Source organism: Trachypithecus francoisi, unplaced genomic scaffold (assembly GCF_009764315.1).
Source record: "Trachypithecus francoisi isolate TF-2019V2 unplaced genomic scaffold, Tfra_2.0 Lachesis_group0, whole genome shotgun sequence".
Classification (NCBI taxonomy): Eukaryota; Metazoa; Chordata; class Mammalia; order Primates; family Cercopithecidae; genus Trachypithecus; species Trachypithecus francoisi.
In genome coordinates, this window is record NW_022681453.1 from 120,293,613 (window position 1) to 120,320,696 (window position 27,084).

Sequence of the window (27,084 nt, forward strand, 5' to 3'; positions counted from 1 at the left end):
GGTAGGAATGTAGATAAAACTCTCTCTCCCAAAGAACAATTAATACAACCAAGTATGATAAAAGATAAGGATAAGCATAGTTTAAGTAGGCTTAACCCTAACCTAACTTGGGAGTGGGGGCCAGAAGGGGTCAAGAATGGCAGTGAGGAGTGAGGTAGGATAGATTGTATCTCTGAAGGGTTCATAGAGGCAGTGCTGACTAAAGTAAGAATTGATGGATCTATGGAAATTAGAAAGGTAGATTGATTAGGAAAGAGGGCATCCGAAAGGAGAGCCTGTCAAGCAGATTGAAAACCGTGTGCAAAGGTGAAATGTTTCCGAAAGAGCAAGGTAGATTTGAAAAGCCACAAGTAGTGCAGCATGCTTAGAGAGGCAGTGTGTGGGAAGAGAGATTGCTGGTCAGGAAAGGAAGTGGCCAGCTTGGGGGTGGTAGCTGGAGCTATTCACACCCAAGTGATCTGGGAGACACTATAACATGGCATTTCATTAGGAATCCAGAGACCTGAAATCTTTAACTGGGTGAGCTTGACCACATAACTTTAATTTCTGAGGCCTCTGCTTCCTTCTCTGTAAAAGGAGCATGTGATTTTTAACTAGCGCTCCAGGAAAGGCCTCCAATGGGTGCTAGGTGGGGATGGGAACTTGGTGGCCAGAACTCTTTGTCCCCTGCCTCCTTCACTTATACTATATCAGTTTTATTTTCACCTGAATTATTTGCTTACAAATTGAAGTGAATTTATTTATTGAAGAGTCTTACTTTGTTGTCCCGGCTGGAGTGCAGTGGCACAATCTCGGCTCACTGCAGCCTCCACCTCCCAGGTTCAAGCAATTCTTGTGCCTCGGCCTCTCGAGTAGCTAGGATTACAGGTGTATGCCACCAAGCCCAGCTTTTTAAAAATATTTTAGTAGAGATGGGGTTTCACCATATTGGACAGGCTGGTCTCAAACTCCTGACCTCATGATCCACCCATCTTGGCCTCGCAAAATGCTGAGATTACAACCCTGAACCATCATGCCCGGACTATTTATTTATTATTTTTGGAAAACTGACCCCCCACAAAAAATATTTTGAAAGCCACAAGACTAAGTTATCTGAGGTCTTTCTGTACGCCACACCACTTAGGGAAAAATAGCAATGTGTACTATTAGAAATAATAGTAGACCTGGAGTTCAAAGCTTGGATTTTTATAGTTGGCAGACCTCTGTGGGGCCATAGGGAGCCCATTTTTCTTAGTCGATTTTTTTAATTATAAAAGAGGAGCAAATATTATCTGCCCTTCTTGTCTTAATTTTTTTCCAAAACTGAAATAAAATCAGATATGTTGAAGTGCTTAGTGAATAGTGAGGTATTTTAAAAATGACTCTTATTCTTAAGGAAAATATTACCTATGCTGAAAGCTGTCTCTAGGTATGAGTATCTAATATATAAAAGATGCCCTTGGCATGATGAATCTGGTTATTTAATGGAGATGTCACATTTCTTATGTTACATTTTTCTTGGCTCCAGTTCCCTTACCTAAAAGTGAGATAAAAATCTATGTACTGGACAATTTTCTCCGTAGCTTTCTAGATTTATCAGAATAAGTTTTATTAAAAGAAAAATAAATATTAATCATCAACTTAAACTTCATTGAAAAGTGATGGTAGCCTTATATCCCAGGATGCTTCCTTGAGTTATTCACTGTGCTTAAGAGCATGCATTAGGCTGGAATATTACGAATCTTCTCATAGTAGTTTCATTACAAACTCAGGAGAAGTAGGTTAGATGTTTGTTTTTTGTTGTTGGTGGTGGTGGTGATCTTTTAAAGGAGCATTTCAAATCCAACAGCCCTTTCTCCTATTAATCATACTCATACTGCCCATTCTCAAAAGCAAAACTTAGGTATGTGTTAGGTTAAAAGATCTTCCTTTACGCAGTGTGAACAGGGTTAAAAATTAAGGTTGAAGGAAATAGATAATTCTGCCTTTCTACAAACATTGCAGCCACTTTCACATTGCAGATGAGGAAAAATAATAATCTTTCCCTCTAAGAAGTTATTACTCAGAGGGAATAATATAGTTAAATATCATCCAGGTTTTTCTGAATGCAAATCCTGTGCACATCTCCACATGCTATCAGGATCCAATTTAAGGAGGACTTTGTTACCATTTGACAGAGTCTAAAATATGTCTCTGGACCCCTGTTCTTAACCCAGGCTGCATGTAGTAATGATTTGAAAGTGTGACCTAGCCCCAGCTCCAGAGATTCTGATTTAATTGATCTTGAAGGAGGGGACCAAACATTGGCATTTTTACTCTCCTCCCAAGGGATCCAAGGAACTCTAATGTGCAACCATAGTGAGAACCACTAATTCTGGTAAAAATTAAGCAGATAAATGATTTGTTCAGATTTGTAGTATAAAAAATACTATTTTGGTGTCAGTGTGAGAAATAGATTAGATGAAAGTTAGATGAGGAGGGCAGAGGCCAGTGAGACTGGCACAGCCATGCAGCCATGAACCAATCTGAGTCCATGCCAAGAATTCCCAATATTGCTTGCAATTTCTGGGTGAAGAATCTTGTTACCAAGTCCTCTGCGATCTGTTTCTCTGATTTAAGTTGACCTTTCTGCTTTCATATTTACTGGTCATTCCCTCGTGGTGCTTCTCGTTACACCTTTCTCTGGTTGTCCTAGCTGTGATTTCGAGCCAGTGCCCTTTCCCAGATAAAGAGGGAAACCAAATAGGTTGCTGTGAATGCAGTTTTGAATGGGCATCCTGGGTATTTTCTCTCATCTGATCAGACTTTTCAGGAGGATTTTGCTTACAGCTCCCAAGTTGCAGTCTCACCAGGGCGCTCCTCTAGTCTTCCCTTGCCTTAATATATAGTTCAGCTTCACCCTGGGAGAAATCACTGTATCTCACTACAAGGAGACACCTTCATCCTCTGAGTGAGGCATGAGAACTGAGTGCCCTATATGAGGCAGGAGAACTGGAGCTACCCCAAGTCCTGGTGTTATTTCTGCCTCACAAGAAGTGCTTGGAACATCCTATCACTACAAGGTGATGCTCTCTTTTTTAGAAGAACCTCCCAACTATCCATTCCATTTATATTAGCTCCTGAACCCTGAAACTATTTCCTCAATACCCGTTCTCTTCAGCGCTGAGTTACCACCCTTCACAATGAACAGGAAGTACAAGAGGCTTGGATTTAAACTTGGATATAATCTCAGTTTAATCCGTTGTTAGTAGCCGCACGTCATTTAGTGTTACTGGGTTTCAGTTTTCTGACTTGTAAAAGTAGGAAAAATTATATGTACCCTTCAAACTTGAAAAAAACCTATAAGCTGAAGAACTAAGTACAATATTGGTACAGAAGATGTATTCAACAAATGAGAGTTGATATTATTTTTGCTATTCTGATTATTAAGTTTGCATGCCTTCAAGTCAGCTGAGAAAGCAAATACATAGATAAAAATGTTAGTCTTTGTAATGGCTAAATGAGGATACATGTATCTTCATATGTATATTATATATATTAATTATATACATTTAATTCAGTATATTTAATAGATAATCATTTATAATATAACTATGTATATTATATGTATGCTGAAACAAGAGAAATGGAATAGGGGAGAGTAAAAAGGATAATGAGTGTAGGAAGAAGACAGGCTTTCCTGAGATCTTATTATTTTTATGCTATTATTATTATTGTTTTTGTCTGTTATATTTGCTTCCTGGTCTAGTTCTTAATGAATATGGGAAGAGGAAGGATAGAGAAAAAATGTTTGATCATGTTAAGATTAAGAGTCAAAAAAGATGAAAAAGCCAGGCGCAGTAGCTCACGCCTCTGATCCCAGCACTTTGGGAGGCTGAGGTGGGTGGATCATGAGGTCAGGAGATCGAGACCATCCTGGCTAACACGGTGAAACCCCGTCTCTACTAAAAATACAAAAAATTCTCCGGCACAGTGGCGGGTGCCTGTAGTCCCAGCTACTCGGGAGGCTGAGGCAGGAGAATGGCGTGAACCCGGGAGGCGGAGCTTGCAGTGAGCCGAGATCGCGCCACTGCACTCCAGCCTGGGGGACAGAGCGAGACTCCGTCTCAAAAAAAAAAAAAAAAAAAAAAAAAAAAAAGAAATTTTGAAGTTTTTATTAACTGTGCTCTTTTTATAAGGTAAAGTTCTTTTTAAATCAATTAAATGCTGTCAATAAGAAATACCGTTTGATAACAAAAATGTAATTGATTAAATGGAAATATTTGTGTAGCAGGGAGTAACCCAAATATAAGATCTTGACTTCTCTATTTCAACTGAGGACACAGAGAGAAAATAGATGTTAAACTTTGACTAAATTGAATTGAAATTCAATTTAAAATGTAATATTTAAATAATTTAAATTAAACTCTTTATTAGTAAATAATTTTTAAAGCATCATTGAAAATACTAATTCCAAAGCAGTTGATGGTTTTAAATAATTTATGTAAAGTCTGTAATCTAAGGCAGGCTCCTGACTAAAGTGTCTCATTCCTATTTACCATGAAACTAACATACTTAATGGACAAGCCCAATTACAAAACAAATTCCTTTATGAATTTTATGCCTCAAAAAAGGAATAGAGACGATAACATGAGAGAACATATATTGAATACTACAATAGAATGATTGTTCAACATTTAAAGGATTTATTCAACTACACCATCATTTAGCCCATATGTCATAGCTTTGTCCACAAGAAAATTATAGGTGACTTTTGTAAAAGCCCTTGGATGCAGTTAAGATAAACAATGCAAATGACACATTTGATCTGCCACTCCAATAATTATTTAAAAAACAAAGACAGGATCTCACTCTGTCACCTAGGCTAGAGTGTAGTGGCACAATCATGGCTCACTACAGCCTCCAACTCCTGGACTTGAGTGATCCTCTCACCTCAGTCTCTCGAGTTGCTAGAACCACAGTCTCACGCTGCCATGCCAGGCTATTTCTTAAAACAATTGGGTCTCACTATATTGCCAAGGCTAGTCTCAAATTCCTGGCTTCAAAGACCTTGGCCTCCCAAAGCCCTAGGATTACAGGTGTGAGCCACTGCACCCAGCTCCAGTAATTCTAAGCAAACCAACAACAACAAAAATTATGGTGACTTTACACTTAGCAAACACATATGAGCATCAGTTTTAGAATTTTAGTTAATGCCAAGATCGGTGAACTTCAGTTGCTGGAATCTTGTTTGAAAACTAGGACAGTTAATTTTCATGGCACTTTTTTGTGGTGACTTAAAAATAATAGATGTTAGTTCCAAGAACACTTCTTCACATACTTTTGGTGTTCTAAATTAGGTAACAGATTTGTACCTGAAATCTTAAAACAAATTTAAGCTACCTTCAGGTTTTCTTATTTCCTCACCATCATATTCTTTTCCAGTTCAAGCACCATTCTTCCCTATGAAGAAATTGGAGCTGAGATGTAATAGTTTTGCTTTTCTCTTGGTCATTTGCTCATATTATGTAGTTGGTCCCAAGCAATGTTATTCTTATCCCATCCTTGGCTATCATTTTCTTCTAAAAATACCAGATAAATTTCTTTCTATTATTGCTGGCATTTTTACAAACGCCAGTCAACTGAGTATCATTAGGTAATCATTCTCTTCCTTCATGTTCTTTTTAACTTTCGTTTCTTTTCTGATCTTTCTTTTTAAATATAATTCTCAAATACAAAGTTATGAGAAACTTGCCTGTAAAACCATACTGATAATTTATAGAAGCCTTTGTGATTCCTTATCTAGATTGTGACACAGATTTAGGATGATATGGAATAATATGTAAAATTTTCTTTTTAACTTGTTTCTTATAATCTAAAGCTACACTATTCTTTATGGTAGTCACTGGCCATATATGGCTATTGAGCTATTGAAAAGGAATTATTCCAAGTTGAGATGTGCTCTAAATATAATATATACATTGGATTTTGAATATATTTATATGAAAACAGTTAAATTTCTCAATAATAGTCTTTAATATTGATTATATGTTGACATGATAATATTTTGACATATTGAGCTAAATATAATAAAGTATTAAATTTAATTTAACTTGATTCTTCATTTTTTCATGTGGATGCTAGGAAATTTAAAATTGCCTATGTGGTTCACATTATGTTTCTATGGACAGAACTGATTATTCCCAGAATATTTTTAATATTTTTAATTTAATATTTGTAATTAAGTATATTAGTTTCCTATTGCAGCTATAACAAATTCCCTCAAATTTAGTGGCTTAAAACAACACAAATTTATTATCTTATAGTTTAGGATGTCAGAAATCAAAAATGATTGGCAAAAGCTGTGTTCTTTTTGGAGGTTCTAGAAAAAAATCCATTTTCTTGCCTAGAGACTACCTGCTTACCCTGGCTTATAGCTCCTTCTTTTGTCTTCTAAGCCAAGAGTGTAGCATCTTCATATCTCTCTGACTCTTTCTCTCTCTACTTTGTTTCTGTTATCACATCTCTTACTCTGATTCTGACCCCTGACCCCTCTGCCTTCCTCTAATAAAAACCCTTGTAATTATTTAGTACCCATCTAGGTAACCCAGAATAATCTCTGCATCTCAAGATCTTCAATTTAATCACATTTGCAAAGTCCCTTTTGCCATGTAAAGTGGCATATGCACAGATTCCAGGAATTAAGACATCTATGGGAGGGGTGGAGGGTATTATTCCAATTACTATATTAAGTATGTTTAATGATATTCTTTCTTGATTTGTTAATTTCATTTTTTAAATTTTGGTTGTGGTCCTGTATTTTAAGATCAACGAAACTGTAACACCAATAAACAATCATAAGAAGCATCAAGTCAGGTGTGGCATGGCACAATGGCTGCTCATCTGGGTGATGCTGCTGACCTCGATGTGCTCTTTGTTAAGTCACTTATCTTCTTGGGCTTTTTCTGTTTAGTGAAAGGAGTCTGTGAGTCTATGAAGGAACTTTAAAAGTGCAGTTCTTTGGGCCACTGTTCAAATATACTCTAGTTGTTTTAATGATTAGCTTGAGCCCTTGTAAGATGAATTTCAGCTATAAGGTATTTCTTCTAGCTTCACCAGACTTATGAATGATGAGGATGTGAATTGTGAGTTGGTTTAATGTATTACACATAAGCCAAGAATTATATTCTCATTCCATCATATAATGAGTATACTTTCTGTTAACACATAAACCATCTATCCTCATAGTCTTATCTATTTTGTGACATAACAAATCAGGCTTTAAACTATTTTGACATTACCTTTTCTGCTTAATCTGCGTAAACAACTATGTCCGAAATATTACCATGTCCTGCTTTCCTTCTCTCCCTTCCTCCTAGTACAATTTATAAATAAAGCGTCAAAAATTAATTTTTTTGGTAACAAATCCACCATTTGTTAGCTTGTTTATCACTAGGGAAGGTTTGGGAAACTTTTAGAGAAGAGGACACAAGAAAAGGCTGAGAGTCATGAATTTTATGCTGGTTGGAAGATTGAACAATTTCTTATGCATTGAATGTAACATAGTTATGTCATTCTGTTTAACAAAATCATTCTACTGTTTGTTTCTAGGTCATCAGAAATAATTTTATTCACATACAAGCAAAAGCAAACTCTAAAACCAAACATAAATGATCTTAGAAAAATATATCATTTTTGAAAAACTTGTGATGTATTTTCTCAGTTTCTTGTAAGTAATCAAAGATTAACTAAAGGAACAGATTAATGTGTAGATAGATAGATAGATAGATAGATAGATAGAGACAGAGAGACAAGAAAATAGAGAAATAACCATTCCTTCGGAAGATGTCATTTTAGGCTGGGTGTGGTGGTTCATGCCTGTAATCCCAGCACTTTGGGAGGCCGAGGCAGGTGGATCACGAGGTCAGGAGACCAAGACCATCCTGGCTAACACTGTGAAACCCTGTCTCTGCTAAAAATACAAAAAAGTAGCCGAGTATGGTGGCGGGCGCCTGTAGTCCCAGCTACTTGGGAGGCTGAGGCTGGAGAATGGCATGAACCCGGGAGGTGGAGCTTGCAGTGAGCCAAGATCTGGCCACTGCACTCCAGCCCAGGTGACAGAGCGAGAGACTCCCTCTAAAAAAGAAGGAGAAGAAGGAAGAGGAAGAGAAGGAGAAGGAGAAGGTCATTTTAAGGGTTCCTTTATTTAATATTTTGGAAATCATGGAACTAAATATTTTGGGACAGGTAGAAGATGCTCATGAAGTTGCTAATTGAACAATAATGAAAATTCAGGCTGGTGTTCAAGTTTAATTATGTAATTAGCATAAAATCCTATCCAAAAAAAGAGTACCCAACTCTTGTCTGTGAAGTCAATGAGATGTCAATGCCACTGGGATATAAGTAAAAATTTATCTTTTCATCTTGAACTATGGAATATTAATTTTCATGTGGTTTTCCATCCTATTAGGTCAAATTTTATAGTATATTATGCTAATATTGGAAACATAGACTCAAATAAACTAATATTTTACAATAAACATTAATAGATGATATTTAATAAGATGGTTTCCTGATTGTGTTTTTTCAATACTTAAATATCTAAGATAATTTTATACAATTTAACTCATTCTAAACTACATTGCCATGCCAAAATCAATCATGGTACTATGGAATTAAAAGCCACCAAAATATCAAGAGAACCTGCTCAGAGGTTATTAGAGCATCAGCGTGAATACTACCTCACAAATATACATTCAAATATGAAGAAAATATTCTGCAAAATATTGCATTATGCTATTATTAGCTAAAACCTTTGAAATTGGAAATGTCTATATTTTTCAATTTTATCAATTAAATAAATGTATAAATTACAGATGTAAAAAAGACCTCTTTCTGAAAGAAAACAATCTTAATTATTAGCATAATGGCACCATTATTTGAAAGTTTTTAACAAGTCAAAATTATTTAAGTTTGTTTTGAAAAATCTGGATTTATTTCTGATTTAAACCCTTTTAAGAGTCCCTCTGTAAATATCTTTTAGCATCTCTAACCAACATTGATGAAAAAGCCCCATTTCAAAAGTGGCAGTCTCATGCTAAAATATCTAGTCTTGGCTAGTCACAGTGGCTATGCCTGTAATCCCAGCACAGCCAAGGTGGGCTTACTACTTGAGCTCAGGAGTTCAAGGCTAGCCTGGGCAGCATAGCGAAACCTTGTCTCTAGAAAAAAAATACAAAAATTAGCCTGGTTTGATGGCATGGCACCTGTATTCTCAGCTACTCAGGAGGTTGACATGGGAGGATCACCTGAGCCCAGGGAGTTTGAGGCTGCAGTGAGCCATGATCATGCCTCTGCACTCCAGCCAGGGCAATACAGTGAGACCAGGTCTCAAGATAATTAAATAAATATACAAACAAAATGTCTAGTCTTGCTCATCACTTCCTTAGCTTCCATTACCAGTCTGTATTCCATGGACTATAAAGATACATCTGGTATATTCAGCATCCAGGTAGGTGTGTTCTCCCAATACGTATCTGAAATATAGTCAGTGCCAGTCAAGCATTTTAAGTCATCTCTTCTAATTAAGCAGGATTGTGGGAGTAGATTCTTCCCAGTAGAAAGAACGTCTTTGTAAACAGTCACCTTTGCAGTAGTTAGAACTTACAATGTTGCAACACTTTTTATTTTTTTCTTTCATAATTCCCAATTGCCGTTCATTTAGATTCAAATCTTGAGCATATAATATGAGGTTCCATCAGGGGAGTTCTGAAGATAGTAGAGGATTTTTTTCCTCCAGACTTGCTTTACAAGTCTGTTTTATTTTATTTCCAGCTTCAGAATTTTACAAATTATCTCTAAAAAGTTGTTGTCAGTATGTAGTAGGTATATATGTTTATGGGGTACATGAAATATTTAGGTTATTTCTTCTTTTTCAGACACTGACCTGCAATCTTTCACAACATCCTAAAACATTTATCACAAGCCAGAACTGAATTGATTTGACCTGGTCATAAAAGATGTGCGTTTATATCATTTATAAAAAAAACCCAAAAAACAAAACTCTTTTCCCAAAATAACTCTTTTGTATTAAAAGCAACAGTGAAATACTTGCTCATCTACTTGTTATGAAAACCATGCTATTTCCTCACATGATCCATTTGGTATTAATCAATCCATCATTTTCTATTTGGTATAGAAACCAAAATAAGATATGTAATTCTAACATGTTTTTTATGAGAGCTGAAATTTTAATAACACGGTTGAATTGGAATGCCCTAGAGTGCTCGGGTTTGCCAATCTTGGTCTTTTATTTCCATTATTATTATTATACTAATTCTTACTTCCCTCCTGTATTGATTTCATTTTCTGAAGAAATTAGCAGGCCCATCTAATGAAGAGATTCTCTTCATTAGAGAGTTTATTCTCTTCATATAGCAACTAGTTTTATTGTTTGATCTATTAAGTCAGTCATTTACTAATAATTTGTATCATGAGGGATACAAATATTAAGTATGTTTCTATCCTCTCTGTCAGTAAATCACCAGGGAGATAAATGAATTCGATTCACATTTTTATCCTCAAACACCTTTCCTCTATCCCTCCTTCTCCTTTCACTTCTCCTCCTTTTACTCCTCTTTCTTCATTGACTACCTTACTCTGTCAACCCAGTTTACACTTAAATACACTGAAAAACGAACCTTCAGTTCTATATTGGTATCTAATACTTGTTCAGTATGGATGCTGAAATATTAATTTATAATAGTAATAGCCATTTACAATCAACAAATCAAACATCAATAGGAAACTAAGGGTTTGTGGTGGTTGGCTGTTTTAAAATCAACTCTTCTATGGTGTTCAACAAGTGGTTGCTGAAAGAATGTCAACCTCTCCAAATTTCAGAAATATAATGGTACATCTGCTTCTTCTCCCCAAATTGGCATACCACTATTTCCTCATCACAAATCTGTTTTGGTTATTTCCAGGAAATCTATTCAGAATAGTTGAAAGTTGATTGTTTGACAATTAACTCAAGCACTTTTCCTGAGTCCAGGGTGCATGGAATAGTATTAACTGCTCAACTGAGTTATAAAAAATATATTTTCTTGGGAGGCCGAAGCGGGCGGATCACGAGGTCAGGAGATCAAGACCATCCTGGCTAACACGGTGAAACCCCGTCTCTACTAAAAATACAAAAAATGAGCCTGGCGTGGTGGTGGGCGCCTGTAGTCCCAGCTTCTCAGGAGGCTGAGGCAGGAGACTGGCGTGAACCCGGGAGGCGGAGCTTGCAGTGAGCCGAGATCGCGCCACTGCACTCCAGCCTGGGTGACAGAGCGAGACTCCATCTCACAAAAAAAAAAAAAAAAAAAATATATATATATATATATATATATATATATTTTCTAACATTTGGTATCTCTTTTGCATGGATTATGAAATATAATGCCTAGTGATTGTGAAATGAGATTTCCAGCCCTCATATTTCATATCAACAAAGTCTTCTTATTTGAATTCACATACATATTTTAATATTCTGGGTGAATTTTCTTTCATGTTGTAATTTCAGCTTATGGCTGCACTGGCTTTGGTAGTTTATAGTTAACTGCTCAGACTGAACATAGTCAATCAGTTGATTGACTGTTTCACAATTTCAAAGGCCCTATTATTATTTGTGAGATCAAAGGAAAATACAAGAAAGAGCTAGTTGAGGATTTTATATATATATATATCAATTTCAACCACATTTTCCCATTTAGGTGGTAATTTTTGCTTCCTAGCTAGGATTTCTAATATCAGTTATAGAAATAAATAAGCACTATTCCATTTACACTTCTTAGAAATATTCAGCAGTACAGTTTTTAAAAAAAATCTCCATATAAAAAGCACATTATGAAATATTGAAATTTCATAATTTTTTTCACATAGACATTTTTTAATGAGAAAATTTTATAATATGGTAAAGATTCATGGAAATCATATAGTCTAAATCTTTAATTTTAATAAAATATTTAAAGCATATAAACAATTTATATGATAATATTGTAAACACCTGTGTACTCAAGATTCAGGCTGATAAATAGAGCACTATAGATACAGTTGAATCTTCTGGTGATGCCTTTCCAATTTCATTTACTTGGCACCCTCCCCACAGTAACCTCTACCCTGAATACCATGTTTATCATTATCATGCCTGTTGATATAGTTTGCTCTATAAGTGTATGTGATCAAATACAATAGATGTAATTATTTTGCATGTTTTTGAATTTTATATACAAATGGCATCATTCTATAAACATCTTTCCATGACATCCTTTGTTGTTGTTGTTGCTCCACATTATATTTTTTGAGATTAATTTATATCAGTTCAAGGAGCTAAGGTAACATTCATTTTTCTTGTTACTGCTTCTGCTATTGCAGTATATGAATATTCTATAAATATTTTGTCCAGTTATTTATCTAAAGATGTTTAGATGATTTCTCCCTCCTACTGTTTTTTTTTCTCTTTCAAATTGTCCAATTATTTATCTAAAGGTGTTTAGATAATTTCTCCCTCCTACTGTTTTTTTCTCTTTCAAATAGTTCTGGAATGAATAGTTCTAGGAGTGGAAAAACTGGATTATAGGGCATAAGAATGTTCAACTATTGATAAACTGCTCTCTGAACTTGTACTATCATATACTCTCCATAATTTCTTCACATTTTCATCAATATTAAGTTTTGCTGGACTTGTGAATTTCTGCCAATTTCATGACTAGGAAACAAAAATTTCATTATTTTGAATTTCATTTCTCTAATAACTAGGGAGACTGAGGACCTTTTTCAGATGCTTATTGGACATTGAGAATCTTTTTCTGTCAATCAACTATTCATTTCCTTAACCCATTCTTTCCTATCATATTTTTTATCTTTTATAAGACCCTTTATGTACTTTGGATTATAATCCTTTTTTGGTTATATGCATTGCAAATGTCTTTTATGAGTGTAAATTGGATGTATATAATTGTTTTATTTTAATATATCAAATTTAACATAATTTCCTTATGGACTTTGGTTTTTTTATCTTGTTTAGTAAACCCTTCTGTTCTCATCTATCCAAAATCATAAAGCTATTTCCCTCTAAATGTTGTAAAATTTTGCTCAGAATCTTTAGTTCTTTAACCCACCTTAACATACATACATGTGAAGTTGCAATCTTGTATTATCATTTTTTCATATGGCTAATTCAATGTCTGAATATGTCATCTTCCCTCAGTGCTTTCTTTTTTTTTTTTTTTTTTTTTTTTTTTGAGACGGAGTCTCGCTCTGTCACCCAGGCTGGAGTGCAGTGGCCAGATCTCAGCTCACTGCAAGCTCCGCCTCCCGGGTTTACGCCATTCTCCTGCCTCAGCCTCCCGAGTAGCTGGGACTACAGGCGCCGCCACTTCGCCCGGCTAGTTTTTTGTATTTTTAGTAGAGACGGGGTTTCACCGTGTTAGCCAGGATGGTCTCGATCTCCTGACCTCGTGATCCGCCCGTCTCGACCTCCCAAAGTGCTGGGATTACAGGCTTGAGCCACCGCGCCCGGCCCCCTCAGTGCTTTCTAATGTCACCAGTTATTTATCAAGTTTCTATAAATGCATGAATATTTTTCTGGACTTTCTATTCTGTTCCATTGGACTAGTTTCTAGCCCTGAACCAAATCTGCACTGCCTCAGTTACTGTTATTTTACGTTAAGCCTTAATAGTTCGTATGGGAACTTCCTGAACCTTCTTCTTCAGATCGTATTGATAATTTCTTACCCTTTGCCCTTGCAAACACATTTTAGAATTAACTTTTCAGGTTCCACAAAAAAGTTGTAGTAGATTTTATTAATAATTACATTAGTTCTATAGGTTAATTTACCATAGTGATTCTCCCATCCAGGAACATGTATATTTGTTGATTTATGTCAGTTTACCCCTTAGTGTTAATAGAAAAATTAACTGTGGGCCAAAAAGTGATGACCCGAAGTCACATGGCCAATTAATAGCAACACCAGTGGTAGAAGAAAGGTCTTTTGACTCCTTAACACCTTGTACACTAAAAAGGCTTAATTATTTAGTCAGTTAAAGAATATCTTGGGCTCCTTGCAGCTACAGAACCCCTCACCATGAAAGAGAATTCAACTTCTCTAGTTTACTAGGCCCAATTTGTGTTTCAAGTCCTCAAAGTGTGATTAGAGTGCTTGGGAAAACAAAGTCCTGAAATTCCTTGCATTGACTCTCTCTGGAGCCTGTCTGAAATGCTAGGGATAATCTTGAGGTCATTGAATTTCAAAGCATTCAGGTAAGCAACATTGAGGCCTATGTAATGACTCTTAGACCTTGTTCTGTGACCACAGGCGTACAGGGACTATCACTTGCTTTGCTGAATGAACACTAAAAGTCCAAAATAAGAAGAAATTGTCTAAGAATACACACACACACATACACACACACACACACACACACACACACACAAAATCATATTCCTTCAAAGGAAATAAAATTTTAAATATTTTTCTAAAAGCAGCATATCAGGAAGATTGAGGCTTTTTCTAGATCGACAGTTATTCAGGAAACAAATACAGTTGCTTTGAAATCACCGAGTTGCCTCAAATTGGCATTTTAGCTACTAACTGCCATTGGGGAAAATGTTGTAGAAAAAAAAAGAATCCAGAGGAGACAGAAGCACAGAAGATTCAGTCTTTAAACATAAAACAAAGAAACATCAGATGCTGTATTCAAGCAGTCATATACTATTCATGTTAACTGCAGTTCAACCTTCTTTAACTACTACAGTAGCCAGTTATCTGAAGGGGCAGAAAAAAAAAAAAAAAGGTGAGGAGAGGGGATGGGAAAAAAAGTGAGATCCCTGCAATATCGCCTCTAGCCACTAGGGGTATCTTTGTACCATTTTTCATCCTGCACCGATTTGGTGTAGAAACCTATATTAGGGTAAAACCAGGGTCCTCGGCATTTTTTTTTTCTTTTCTTTTCTTTTCCTTTTTCTTTTTTTTTTTTTGCAAGGAGTGCACCCAGAATCCAAAAACGATTTTTTAAAAAAAGAAAGAAAGAAACCAGAGTTTTTTTTCAGTCATCCGAACAGGGTTATGAAATTGTTCTTGTGGACATCAGCACCGGGAATTCATTTTTGAGGTCAATTTCCAATCGAGATAAATCTGTTGGATTAGTAGGATTATCTGATTGCAGCCGAAAGAAGTAACGTTGTTTGATCATTTGTATTTCTTTCCTGATGGTCGGATTTACATGGAGGTGGCTTTGGGTCCTCAGGATTCTGGATCGTGGTTGCATCTGGAGAGAAAAAAGGATCAATCGACACGTTTTGGAAGTGTCCGTGGGTGAATAAAAAAGGAGGGGGGGGCAAAACTGGGGTTGCGGATGCTTAAAGCAAAAAAAAAAAAAAAAAAAAAAAAAAAAAAAAAGAGAGAGAGAGAGAGAAAAAAGGAAGCGTCGTGAATCCTGAAACAAGAATTACTGGGTGCTCGAGATTTCAAAAAAGCGTCTAGAAACTGGTAAATACTTTGACCATTTCAGCTTGAATTTGAATTTGACGGCGAAGTGTTGCAGAAACGGTCTCCTTGAATCACTGCAAAGGGACCGGGGAAAGATGAGGGGTCTCCCTCTGTGGATTTATCTTGCTGAGGGTAAGTTTGTGGCTCTTTTATTGGGAGGGGGCTAACAGGGTTTTGTGCCACTGCGCGGAAGGTGATGCGGACGCGGTGCTTGTGAAACAGAGAGAGAAAGGGGAATGTAAAACCACCTCGCGCATCCCCGGGGCAATCGCTAGGGAGCTACCTAGATCGAGCTAAAAACCTTATTTTTGTGGCGTCGGTGGGGGAGCCAAACAGCTCTCCAAGCTCTCAACTTTGCATTGAAAATCTCTCAGTTGGGAGATGCTTCCCAGATCCAGTGCTTTCTCCTAGCAATACTTTAAGGAGAGGAGGCGGCGGTGCCTTGGACAACCTGCATGTGGAGCGGAAAAGCCCAAGTAGAAATCGCTGGTGCTTCGTCCGCCGTTTCGGCGGCTGTCGTGGCTTCTAGAGGGATATTTTGCAGCGGGAATTGGCTGTTTTCATGTTGTCTCCTCCCCCACCCCTCTCTTCCTACCCCTTTCCGCTTCCCACTTCTCTCAACTGGACACTAAAGGGTTACAGGGTCACTGCACCGTATAGAGACAAGTAGAAGTGGGTGACTGGCCACACATGTTATCTTGTAATTCGCTTGCAGGACTTTCCATTATACAAGTCCGAGGTAACTTTCTTCGAGTTGGAGCAGCCCAGGAAAACGTTGCAGGCTTTTTGCCGAGGGCCCGGGCTAGCGAGTGCGCCAGGCAGAGGGCTGCATTTCTGATGCATCCCTGACCTGCCTGCCTCGCCACTTACTGGCTTTTCTTTCCAACTGAGCAGTGCGCGCGCGTTCCCAGACATTTTCTTGCAGCTTAATTCAGGGATTTTTTCTTTTTTAAAAGATTTTGTAGCTCCCAAGAAAAACTCATCTTTATTTGCAGAAGAAAATCAATTTCAGCAGCTATAATTAATCACTCAAATGAATGAATATGAATTGACTCAGGCAACTAAAAGTTGCTTTGGAACCCAGAAAAGCATATTATTCTGAACTCATTTTGGAGTCCACGTAGCTTCAGAACAATTGCATACAAAGAACTGATTTATTTGAGGGATGTATATAAATGTGTTCAGTAGGCTAATGAATCTGAGACTTCAACATCACAATTTTAGTTGGCTTTCTTTTTTTAATTTAACACCAATTCGTTTAATTTTAAACTTATAGACATTCAAATGCCTTGTAATAAAATGGAGATAAAAGATAAAACATACATTTGGTATGATTTAATCTTTAGAAGAAAAGTGTTACCTTTTTTCAGGGGTTTCTGGTTTACAGATTATGAAGTGTATGCAGATACCTTTGTGGTTTTACCACTGAAATCTGTTATGTGTGAATTTATCAAAAGGCAACTCTTCAATGTCATCTGAAGCACACTCATTCTCTAGTACTTTTTTCAGGAATTCCAGTTACATGCGACATTCTGACTATTAAAAGATTAGTCTCACCAAACTTTCTCCCTGGATTTGTCTGTGTATGTGTGCTTCTGAAATCTAATTTTGAAGCATGCATGTGAGAATTGATTTTTAAAGATGAAATAGCAAAATATAAAACTTTTGTCTCCCAGGAATTCTAAAATAGAAAAGGTAGATATTTCCTATTTCAGTAGGCATCATGTAAGATTATTTAGAGATTATAGAAATAATAATAAATAATTTCTACAAACCCAATTGTTAGTTTTAAGGAGATATCGGAGAAGCTAGGTGAGTCTCTTTTTACTCTGCTATAAGTCACATGATTCTTGTGCAGGCTGAAAGCAGAAGAATGGACGTTCTGTGTATTGGCACAGTCTAGCCACTGATCCTAGTCACACTGTCTAATAGTTTTTAAAATATTTTTCAAAGTTTAACCGGATTTTTAAAAGACAGCTAGCAACTAACTTTAAGTAGTAATAGCAAATAAGTAATGACGGTGAGTGGTAAGTGGGTTGGAAATCTCTTTTTAAGCTAATAGAGAATATGGCTGTTGATATAAAAATAGATGGATAATTTGAAACATGAAAAAGAAAGTCCTTTTAAAAGTTGATTTGCATATTCCAAAACCATTAAATCAGTAGTCATTGCTTGTGCCATAGTGTTAAAATGGAAGACTTAACTTAATGTGCCTTTGTAGTGCCTGGAAAATATGTTTCTGTCAGAATAAACAATCCTTTCTGCTCCCTTGTTATATTCTCTTTTGTCAGTTAAAATGAAAAGGGAGAAAGTGAACTACTCTTTGTTATGATCTACTTGGAGGGGCTGTATCCTTTATTTCTACAAGCAGTACATACACAAAACTTTGGTAAACATTGTAGGTAGTAAATCCACTTTGGAAAGCCAATAACAATGGAAATAAGTATATACAAAACTACACACCAAAACTTTTTTTAAGTTGTGGCCAGTAAACAAAGAGTAAGGTACCCAGTTAGATAAATCCTCTCCCTAATAGAGTGGATTGTTCTAAGAACTATTGAAAAACCTGAGGAGTTCAGTGAGAAAATTATTTACATTTAGCTCTATCTTACCTGATATATAGTTTTGGTCATAATTATTAAAAAGAACATGGTAGACTTGATAAGTTGTGAATATTCTATCAGAGTAACACAAAATGTGGTAGTTTGGGGTGAAGAGATGGAAGCTCTCAATTAGCCCTGGAAATTTGCAAGCACAGTTTCTGATATAAGTGACAAGAAATAACACTGGATTCCCCTAAGCTTATCACTATGGAAAAACTGATGTTTCTTTCACTGGAGTTTTGCTTGACAGCTGCACCTCTCCCTCAAAAACCTTTTATGTGTTGTAACTGGCCTAACATTCAGGAAAAGCTAACACATTTGCTATAGATTCTTTCTATGATTTTGAGATGATTAACTACATTAAATATTATTTTACATTAAAAAGAAGTTAGCAACACACTCTTAATTAGAAACAAAGTGATAAGGGCAATTATTTTTAAATGACTTGTTGAAATGTAACACATGACACTTCCAAGTGCAAATCTTCCATCTCTTTTGCTTTATTGAGAAATAAAAAAGAACAAAAATCAACTTTCAATTAATTTAAAATTCAAGTTTTTGACATATCAAATTTGCCAACCATTGAAAAATATCAAATTTGTGAACACTCATGATGAATCTAAGGTTTTTATTGCTTTTTAAGAGATAATTTAAAACATCATGAGGCAGCTAACCATATAGTCCTGTGGGATAGCAACATTCCCAACTGTTTCTAAGAAAAATGATTCCTTAATAGTAACACATTTGCTTGGTCACTTTTGTTCTATTATTAATGAAATAATGTTGATAATATCAAACATTACTATGTTGGTATAAAATGATCTGAATAATCTCTGCCTTCAGGAGTCATCCCCCAAACAAAGTAAAATCAAACAAACAAAAAACCCCATAGCCATTTGGTAGCTAACCTGTGTGATAGAGAATGACTGTCAACTCAAAGCTTAAGTGAAGTCAGGGAAAACTAGTGAATCATTTGAAATTATTAGACATTAAACTTTTGGGGCATTTTTATATGAATTCCTTTTATAACAGTCAGTATAATCTCTTCTGTGCCTATTTCTGTTACATGTAAGAGAAATTCTAGTCAATGGCAAAACGCTTTACTGCTGCCATTACTGCAGACTTTATAGATCAGAGATGTGTCAGCATGTTAGCTTTAGCAGTAATGCCTCTTTTGTGTGAAACCTTATGGGCCTTGCAGGCACTCTCTCATCCTGACACTCATAAAACGTTCAAGTCCCCATATTTATTATTTAATTTTCTTCCTATATATAGCAACACAGCACTTCAATATATGAATGTGTAGTCAAAAAAATGACAGGCAATTGTGAGTGGGACTAATGAGTTTTAATAATATACATATTAGGGACTGCTAAAGGAAGTTTAATTAAGAAAAACAAGTTGAGCATGAAATTCATTTTGGAACAAATGCAAGTTAGGTTACTACTACAGATGTGAATTCAAAAACCACAGTGATATATCACAGGAAATTAAGTTCCAGCCTGAGACTAGACCTACCTAATGCAGTTGACATCTTAGGACTTAGCTTTAAGTGGACAAACTTTGATTTAACTTATGTAACTTCTTTATATAATGAATGCCTGGGATCTTCATTTTTGCTTTTTAAAAAATGTATAACCAGTAATTATTTGAATTGACAAATATTTTTAAATAACGTACAAAATTCCAAAGGTAGGAATGATTCTATTCAAAAATTGAATATTAATTAAAGACAGATAGTAATTGAAACTTTTTAGTGATTTCATATGGAGTTTATGTACTTCATTTTGATAAATTATTTGATCAAGCCTTCAAGGGTATTAGGATTATTTATGTTGTTATAATTTACTGAAGGTACATTAGAGTTATTTTCTTCCATGAAGAAAATGTGATATCTCAGGGAATGTTGGAATGTTGGAATTACTAAAACTTATCTCAAACAGGTAGAACATGAACAATAAGACAGTAAGATTTAAAATATAACTGTTGGGGATTTTCATCATTACTTAAGATATTTTTTCGGCCGGGCGCGGTGGCTCAAGCCTGTAATCCCAGCACTTTGGGAGGCCGAGATGGGCGGATCACGAGGTCAGGAGATCAAGACCATCCTGGCTAACACGGTGAAACCCCGTCTCTACTAAAAATACAAAAAAACTAGCCGGGCGAGGTGGCGGGCGCCTGTAGTCCCAGCTACTCGGGAGGCTGAGGCAGGAGAATGGCGTAAACCCGGGAGGCGGAGCTTGCAGTGAGCTGAGATCTGGCCACTGCACTCCAGTCCGGGCGACAGAGCGAGACTCCGCCTCAAAAAAAAAAAAGATATTTTTTCATGTGTAAAACTTTATGATCCCATTCTCCCTATTATAAAATTTGAATTTATATGGTGACTTTATTTGGCAACTTATGTTCCATGTGTATATTAAATTCTTGTTAATATGCTATTCTATTCATTAATATATTGATGTACTATTTGTGTTACACAAATGGCTCATGAACAGGGCATTGTTTTGAATTTTGTTATTTTTATTAGTACTAATGTAGCTTTTATATGAAGGGAGAAAATGATGTAGATATATAAAGAAGATTGCTAGTGTGATATTCTTTCTCCTTTGGATCACTGGTTGAGCTCTAAGCCAGGTCAGGAGTGACAGGAAACCATTATTGCTGTTTGGTGCCTTATGTGAAAGGAGTTTGTGGTCTTAGTCCAGTTCCTAGTAGACAACTACTCCTTAAACAATAGTCACTACACTATTTGCCAATTCCAGCAAAAGCCTGAGACTGAATGGACACAAAGATTTAACTACCCTCTCTCTGCTGATCATCCTCCAAGGGGTCAAGATTGACACACCCTGGCACAGGGCCATACTCAAACTTAGCACTGGCCCTGCCAAAGTTGCAGCTATTCTCTGGCAACAAGGGATTTTTTAAACTGGACTTTAATTAAGCAGGGAACTAGGAATGGCAATTTTCCGCTCTTCCCAGGCATCAGCAACTCACCACAAACAAAAATAAGCTTAAAGAGTGAGTTGAGAATGTAGCACTCTTCTTAGGTTGTGTTAACTTCTCTATAAAGATACTAGCAGGCATAATTAAGTTGCTTCTGGAAACAATGACTTGTGACCCAAAGGTGGCCCCTTCCAGACAAAAGCATCAACTTAATATCAAGGGAAGTAATCAGCTCTACCAGGCTGTCTCTTCTGAGTTCTTGAGTGATTATTCACTTTCTTCTGTGGGATCACAGGGTCATCAACTGGTTTTAAAAATGTATCCTGTTGTATTTTACATATACATTAAAACTGTTGCCCATGACTTTTGAAAAACACTCAGTCTCTTTGATTTTTGCCCCTCTTGCCCCCTTCGTCTTCCTGTTCATTTGGAAGTCTCGCTTCCTAAGTAGATTCTAGATTTAACAATTAATATTTGGAGATTACACCTGAAAATTGTTTCAGAATAAGTAGAAAATAAAACTTATATAGTTAATGTTAATTGTTTTCAGCCCTCCTTCTCTTCAGAATAACAAAATAAAAATCTGTCTAATATTTAGTCATTAGTTGTAATGAAGGTTGTAGCAGAAATACTCAGTTGTGTAACGCAGAAGACAATGCTGTCACCTTAATCTTTTCCTCTTTGTGTTGTCAGAAAAGCTATTATGGCATCTTAGAATCTTATTTTATTTTCTTTTTTGCCACACAATAATGGAATTAGCTGCCAGTCTGTATGGATATCTGTGCACACTCCTACATGATAAGAAATTTCCATTGTACTGTAACCTGTTTCCACCTCTTCTATGTTTCATTCTCCCTGGCTGCAAGTTTAATTAAGCTAATGCCTTCACAGAGGTCAAGCATCACAGATGGATAAATAAAATCTGAGGGTTGTATTAATTGATGAAAAATAGTATAATGAATTAATGGGTCATTCATTCAAGAAATATTTTCTGAGGACTTACAATGTAATGCATTGTTCTGGGGCTGGTTGTTAAAAACCAACAATTCAAAAGACACAGCCTCTACTCAAAGTGTAAGGGTAATCTGATCAAGTCATTTGTATGATTATAATGATTCTCATCATACTTTGGATAAGATCTCACACTCCTAAAATGGCCAACAAATTCTTGAGTCGTCACATCCTTTCTCGTCTCCAGTCTGATGGGCTACCCTTCTCTCAATTCACAGTGATTTCTTTGGAAAGCCCCAACCTCCACAGCATTTGGGTTTCCTGTTACTTCTGGCACATTCTATACCTTGGTTTTCAATTGCCAACTCCTACTCAATCTCAGATCCCAGTTTCCAGATTAAATCTTCAGGAAGATCATCATTCCAACTCCATATTCTTAAATCTCCCCTCAAAATACCTGGCATTATCCTTCTTGGTATAGTATTTATTACTAGATAACTGTCTGTGTAATAGACTTACTTAAAGTCTATCTTCCCCCATTGAACTTCTGTCTTTTTAAAACAATTATTTTTTATTCAAGGGTACATGTGCAGATTTATTATATAGGTAAAGTCATGTCATGGGGGTTTGTTGTACAGGTTATATCATCACCCAGGTACTAAGCCTATTACCCAATAGTTACTTTTTTGTCTTCATGAATATTAGCACTATTCCTCTCCTGTTCATGTTGTCCTCTCCAATGCCTAGTACTAATTATTTGCCAAATATAGGAATGAAAATGGAAACTGAGATTACAAATTACTGTGGAAAAAAGTACTGTGTGTTTAGTTGCAAAAAAATGTAATAAATGTTTTGAGAGGTAAGAGAAGGGAGTATTTTTATGACTTGAAGGACTAGGGAAGGAAGTCTTACTGACTTTTGACCCAGGCCTTGAAAGGTACTAGCTGTGGTCCCTCCAGAAGAAAATTGATGGGGAAAGCATTCTCCAGGACGCACAATGGTGAACAAGTTGGGCCCAATTAACTGAGCGCTGCTTCCAGTGCTGTGCTGTATTAGTCCATTTTCATGCTGCTGATAAAGACACACCCTTTTAAGGCCGGGCGCGGTGGCTCAAGCCTGTAATCCCAGCACTTTGGGAGGCCGAGACGGGCGGATCACGAGGTCAGGAGATCCAGACCATCCTGGCGAACACGGTGAAACCCCGTCTCTACTAAAAAATACAAAGAACTAGCCGGGCGAGGTGGCGGGTGCTTGTAGTCCCAGCTACTCGGGAGGCTGAGGCAGCAGAATGGCGTAAACCCGGGAGGCGGAGCTTGCAGTGAGCTGAGATCCGGCCACTGTACTCCAGCCTGGGCGGCAGAACGAGACTCCGTCTCAAAAAAAAAAAAAAAAAAGACACACCCAAGACTGGGAAGAAAAAGAGGTTTAACTGGACTTAGAGTTTCACATGGCTAGGGAGGCCTCAGAATCATGGCGGGAGATGAAAGGCACTCCTTACATGGTGGCAGCAAGAGAAAATGAGGAAGATGCAAAAGCAGAAACCCCTGATTAAACCATCAGATCTCATGAGACTTATTCACAACCACGAGAAGAGTGTGGGGGAACCACCCCCATGATTCAAATTATCTCCCACTGGTTCCCCCCACAACACATAGGAATTATGGGAGTACAATTCAAGATGAGAGTTGAGTGGGGACATAGAACCCATATCATTCTGCCCCTGGCCCCTCCAAATCTCATGTCCTCACATTTCAAAACCAATCATGCCTTCCCAACAGTCCCCAAAAGTCTTAACTCATTCCATAATTAACCCAAAAGTCCATAGTCCAAAGTCTCATCTGAGAAAAGGCAAGCCCCTTCCAACTGAGTCCGTAAAATCAAAAGCAAGCTAGTTACTTCCTAGATTCAAAGTGGGTACAGGTAATGGGTAGATACAGCCATTCCAAATGGGAGAAACTGGCCAAAACAAAGGGGCCACAGGCCCCACACAAGTCCAAAATCCAGCAGGGCAGTCAAATCTTAAACCTCCAAAATAATGTCCTTTGACTCCAGGTCTCACATCCAGGTCACGCTGATGCAAGGGGTGGGTTCCTATGGTCTTGGGCAGCTCCACCCCGGTGGCTTTGCAGGGTCCAACCTCCCTCCCAGCTGCTTTCATGGACTGGCATTAAGTGTCTGTGGCTTTTCCAAGTGAATGGTGCAAGCTGTTGGTGGATCTACCATTCTGGGGTCTGGAGGAAGGTGGCCCTCTTCTCACAGATCCACTAGGTGTTGCCCCAGTAGGGACTTTGTGTGGGGGCTCTGATCCCACATTTTGCTTCCACACTGCCCTAGCAGAGGTTCTCCATGAGCTCCCTGCTGCTCCAGCAAACTTCTGCCTGGGCATCCAGGCATTTCCATGCATCTTCTGAAATCTAGGTGGAGGTTCCCAAACCTCAATTATTCACTTCTATGCAACCACAGGCTCAACACCATGTGGAAACTGCCAAGGCTTGGGGCTTGCACCCTCTGAAGCCATGGGCTGAACTATAACTTGGCCGCTTTTAGTCATGGCTAGAGTAGCTGGGACACAGAGAACCAAGTCTGTAGATTGCACACAGCACAGGGATCCTGAGCCTGGCCCACAAAACCGTATTTTCGTCCTAGGCCTCCAAGCCTGTGATGGGAGCGGCTGCTGTGAAGACCAACCTTAGACATGCCCTGGAGACATTTTAACCATTGTCCTGGGGATTAACATTTGGCTCCTTGTTACTTATGCAAATTTCTGCAGCTGGCTTGAATTTCTCCTCAGAAAATGGGTTTTTCTTTTCTATGGCATTGTCAGACTGCAAATTTTCTGAACTTTTATGCTCTGCTTCTCTTAAAAAATGGAATGCCTTTAACAGCACCCAAATCACTTCTTGAATGCTTTGCTGCTTAGAAATTTCTTCTGTCCGATACCCTAAATCATCTCTCTCAAGTTCGAAGTTGCACAGATCTCCCGGGCAGAAACAAAATGCCACCAGTGTCTTTGCTAAAACATAAGAAGAGTCAACTTTTCTCCAGTTCCCAACAAGTTTATCATCTCCATCTGAGACCACCTCAGACAGATTTTATGGTCCATATCATTAACAGTATTTTTGTCAAAATAATTCAACAAGTCTCTAGGAAGTTCTAAACTTTCCCACATTTTTCTGTCTTCTTCTGAGCCCTCCAAACTGTTTCAACCTCTGCCTGTTACCCAGTTCCAAAGCTGCTTCCACATTTTTGGGTATCTTTTCAGCAGTGTCCCCACCCTACTGGTACCATTTTATTGTGTTAGTTCATTTTCATGCTGCTGATAGAGACATATCAGAGACTGGGAAGAAAAAGGGGTTTAACTAGACTTACAGTTCCACATGGCTGGGGAATCCTCAGAACCATTGCAGGAGGTGAAAGGCACTTCTTACATGGTGGTGGCAAGAGAAAATGAGGAAGATGAAAAAGCAGAAACTCCTGATAAGACCATCAGATCTCATAAGACTTATTCACTACCATGAGAACAGTACGTGGGAAACCACCCCCATGATTCAAATTATCTCCCACTGGGTCTGTCCCACAACATGTGGGAATTGTGGGAGTTCAATTCAATATGAGGTTTGGGTGGGTACACAGAGCCAAACCATATCATGTGTGTTACCTTCCATTAGTATTGTTTATTTGCAAAATTAGTTGCTACCAGGTATAACCTTTACCATGTGCTCATGTTTCACTCCTTGTTATTTAAAGAAAAACTATTTTATTAGTAAAATTTTTTCTCCAATTAATTTAAGTTTTAGTTGGCCTTTTCTCATTCACATTCTATTTTCTCTCTCTTTTTTTTTTTATTGTTATTGGAGAGGTACATTTAGTGTGGAAGTAGCCCAAGGGGAAAGGGAACAAATAGAACCATTTGTATACTCTGCAGAGAAATGGGGAATTTCATGCAACTCTGGAAAACTATTGAGGGCTGCCCACAATTTCTCCCAGAAGGAGGTTCTGGGCAAAATTAAGAAGGAGACAGCATTTGTCTTTAGAGAGTGTTAATTCTTCTGCCTTGTCACATTCTGTTTCTTGAAGCTTGCTACATCCATAAAATGTGCTCTTGTTTTATTGAAGGATGTTACTGTGGCTTTGTGTTTCTGACTTCAATTTAATTATCTGTTACAAGAAGATGATAATGATCTCTACCTCATGGTACTTAGCGACAATAAAGGAGATGATGCAGTTAGCTCAATGTTTAGCCCCAGTACTTACTCATTTGCTGCTTGTCATTAATCCAGTTATTATTAAATGATGCTCATGGCAGAATAAACTTGTCAACACTTTAGTTCTCAATAGCCTTATGTTAATATGGCCACGACATGGGTCCTGGCATCCCTTGGAACTTCTCCATGATCAAGATCTTGAACTTTGATATTCTCATCTCAGAGTAAACCCTTTTTGGCCTTGGTTTTAATTGTCTTACATTTTTCCCCTTTATGTTCTTCTAGTACTGCTTAACTCTGTTTTAGATTTAGTTGATCTGTTCTACATTAGGATTACCATTTCTTGTAACCTTTGCTCTTTGCTGTTCTACCATTTTTTCCTTCCTTATCCCCAACCCTGACTTCTGTCATTTACTCTCTGCCCCAGGCTGTGGAATGTTCCTGGAAAAAAGTTTCAATACCACACTCTTTGGGGCTGTTGCAAATTATGACTATTAACTAACCCCAGCAAGTGGATGAGCAGCCTTTTTATTTTGCTTCTGTTGATATTCTATGTGTTTCACCCTCCTCAGTTCCTCAACCTGAGCATAGGACTTTATTGAATTGGTCTCACTGAGGTGCAGCGCACAAACTCCTGTGTCACAAAGGTTCAGGATATGTTCTTTGGAGTTAGGCAGTCTTGGGTTTGTTTCTTGGATCTGCCTTTTCCTGGCATTGTGGACTTCAGAGGGTTATCTGACCACTTTCACCCTTCTTTTTCTCACCTCAAATAAGAGGGCTTGGCTTATAAATCTGTTGTGAAGACTAAGTGCCATGAACTATGTAAAGTGTTTTGGACAGTGATTGGCAAGTAGAGGGTGACCTACAATAGTAGTTGTTTTTGTTGCCATT

The 27,084-nt window shown here is 37.4% G+C and overlaps 1 protein-coding gene across 3 annotated transcripts in view; it reads left to right on the forward strand.

The window, feature by feature from the left end:
• The window catches only part of NLGN1 (neuroligin 1), a 906,829-nt gene that overhangs the window by 160,680 nt on the left and 719,065 nt on the right, over window positions 1-27,084 (forward strand). Inside the window, exon 1 of one of the 3 annotated variants that reach the window (XM_033211732.1) lies at window positions 15,401-15,623. The exons of the other annotated variants lie outside the window; for them this stretch is intronic. The gene's annotated coding sequence lies outside the window, so the exon portion shown is untranslated. Of the gene's footprint in view, window positions 1-15,400; window positions 15,624-27,084 lie in introns of those variants that run through there. 3 annotated transcript variants of the gene reach the window in all.